Raw genomic sequence first — 3,096 nt, forward strand, 5'->3', positions numbered from 1 at the left:
CATGCTGCTATAATAACATATACAATACTGCTAAGAAATCAACTGACTTTTGCAATTCTCATTTTTATTTTAAAGCTACATTATTGCTAATAACATAAGTACTCTAATACAACCACTTAAAGAAAAATGTCCTTATAATAAGCTAAAGGTTTGGATTTTGCATACCAGAAGTCTCATTGTAGCTTGAGCTCAACCTTGGAATGGATCTTTGCACAGAATGAGGACTGCAGATATTTTCCCCATCTTCTACAGCACAGTCATGTTAAAAAGAGATCTCTTCATGGTATGGACAGATAAAATGATCAGACCACAATAATTCTTTCATGTAATGGCGTTTTTCCATTACATGGTACCTGCTCGACTCGCCTCGACTCTACTCACCTCGACTCGACTCGACGCACTGTGCGTCCGTGTCCGTGGCTGGTCGTCTTAATAGCAGCGCCGCAGTAAACTGCCGTGACCTAACGCGACACACACACAGCACGTCGAAGGTGTGTTGTTGTTGCCACAGCCAGAAGACACATTTTGTTTCAAATGAAGCTGGAGGCAAAAAAAAACACAGCTGGCTAAACTATTTAAAAATGGCGGGTTTGTTCAGGACACCCCCGTCTGTCGCTTTCACGTCACCTTTTGGTATCGGCTCAGCTCGCTTGGAACCTCGACTGAGGTGGTACTAAAAAAGAGTACCTGTTAGCAGGTACCAGGTACTTTTTTTTTGTAATGGAAAACCAAAAAAGGCGAGTAGAGTCGAGGCGAGTTGAGCAGGTACCTTGAACAAAAAGCACATCAAATGGGATTTCTGCCTTTCTAATATATAGATGGTATTGTTTTAAATTTTAGTGACAGGTCTTTAGTTTATCTTCTATCTGCACTGTCTATAATCTGGAACTCCATCGCACTCCAGTTGAGCACATTCCCTGGAGTGAAGTTTAGATCATCCACATACTTTTGCATCTCACATGGGGAGAGGGTGTAGTCCCACATGTGGACATCAGACATCATGCCAACGAAACACTGCTTCAGATCAAACCCCCCACCATGAGTATCCTGCTCCTGTAGATTTCAGAGGTTTGAGATACAGTAACTAAAAGTTAAATTGTACAATATTTGTATTGAAATCTATACACTAGACACACAGTCAAGACCATTAACTATGTTTATTAATACAACTGTACCTGTCCTAAGATAATCATGGTGGATCCTCTGATTGCTCCAGAGCTGACATATTTCCTCATCGAAGGTTGTCCATCAAACCACAGCTGCACCAGTCCAGACGCAGAGTCCCATGTGGTAAAAAATGGAGTGCCACATGTTCGTTTTGTAGTCCTGCCCTCTATATTCTGTCTTTTTATCCCTGATATGGGGCTCCATCTCCTTGTTTGTTTCATCCCAGAAAATTAGGAAGGCATTGGAATTAGATTGTGTGGCCAAGGAGAAAAGGACGTGGTCTCGTTTGAGGTCTGTAAAGGACCTGTAGGCATTACAAAGACTTTATTATGCATTATGCATATACTTTTCACAGTCAGAGATACAGTGAATTGGTTTATGCATTTTGCACATTTAGCGTTACCTGTGACAGATGGTTAAGGCACTCAATTCTTGTTTTGGTGTTGGTGTCAGAATCACACGAGCTGTGTTGATTTCTTGTGGAAAGGTGAACATTTTACCTGACAGATTTTTTTTATCATAGATTATTACATAACCATTAGCTGAAGCTAACAGTTGACTAACTACATTTTGCACATCAGTGTTATTTTTATTTTTTTTAAATTAGGAACATACAGCACCATATGATACATATAAGCGTTGCTCCACACGCCATAATTCAAGATTATAATAAACTTTTTGAGGGAGGAAAAACTTGCTAGGATGTCAACTATGGATCCTTTAAAAAGAGAGACACTATTTATCGTTAATAAAAGCCTTTGTGATTCTTCACTTAGCATTTTGGTTTGCTTATTGTTTTGTCCATTATCTATTTGTTTTGCATGAATTCATGTGTAGGTCATTTTCCTCTTTAAATTGAGTGATTAATTCCTGATTGAAAGGGGAATGAGCACTAGTTTTTTGGCTGTCAAGTCAAGGAAATGTCCCATGTTAAACACATTTACATTCAGCTATGAAATACCACAAACATCCACGTTTGATATTAAAACCAAATACTCTATAGTTTACTTTTCTGTTGACATGTTAGATTTGTTACTAGTTATCCTTGTAATTGTGTAGAAACATGTCAGCTGGAAATTATACGAGAGTGTGAAAATGGAAAAGAATAACATTATTTTTGACAGATACAATAGATATGCCTATAGACAACATTGTTAATTTACAAGATATTTTACATAATTTCCCTATTTATAAGTTTGCTATATTGATATATTGCAAAATGTTATATTAGGCAAAAAGATTTTCCTTGTGCCTTGTAAAGAGTCTTGTGCCTATAGGAGTATTGCATGACATGTTTGTTAAGAAAAGTAAATGTAAAGGTAAATGGCAACATACTCCGACAAACTCCTACATTTCCATTTGATATTCCATTTGTAAAATAAAAATGTTGTTTACCTTGAGGACTTGCAGCACATGCTGTCAGTGTCACCAACAGCAGCAAAAACGTCATCTAATACATAGACAAAAAGACACCATGAAAAATACTCTTTGGGATTAGATCTTTGTTTTGGAGCCAATGAATCCAACACTTACTAATACTCTGGTGCCAAAGACTAAAACTATATTGACTGTTATTTACCTTGGACTGCTACAATAAACAATACAGATGAAAACGTTATTTTAAAAGTACATATAATATAATCATACAATATAATCACTTTAAATTCCTATATTTTGCAATTATGTTTTGCATGTGTACGTCTTACTTTGAAATCTGTGTCTGTCCCTGAATGTTGTGCTCAGCAGTGAATAGGATAATGAGTTTTGTACACCCACTGCTTCCCTATTTAGTGGGAATGCTGATTCAGCAGCATTCCCACTATTGTTATTCTGTTCTTTATTTTTCTGTCTTCTTATTTATTCCGTACATTTTTTGTCTCTCTGTAACTTCTGCATACGTTCAGCTATTAAAACCATTCAACTTTTAAA

At 36.9% G+C, this 3,096-nt stretch overlaps 1 pseudogene; it reads right to left on the bottom strand.

Annotated features, from left to right (window-relative positions):
• Positions 1 to 821: 821 nt before the first annotated feature.
• LOC116050256 lies at positions 822 to 2,827 on the bottom strand (annotated as a pseudogene).
• Between the last annotated feature and the right edge of the window lie 269 nt (positions 2,828 to 3,096).

The sequence above is a fragment of the Sander lucioperca genome, chromosome 6, assembly GCF_008315115.2.
Source record: "Sander lucioperca isolate FBNREF2018 chromosome 6, SLUC_FBN_1.2, whole genome shotgun sequence".
NCBI lineage: Eukaryota > Metazoa > Chordata > Actinopteri > Perciformes > Percidae > Sander > Sander lucioperca.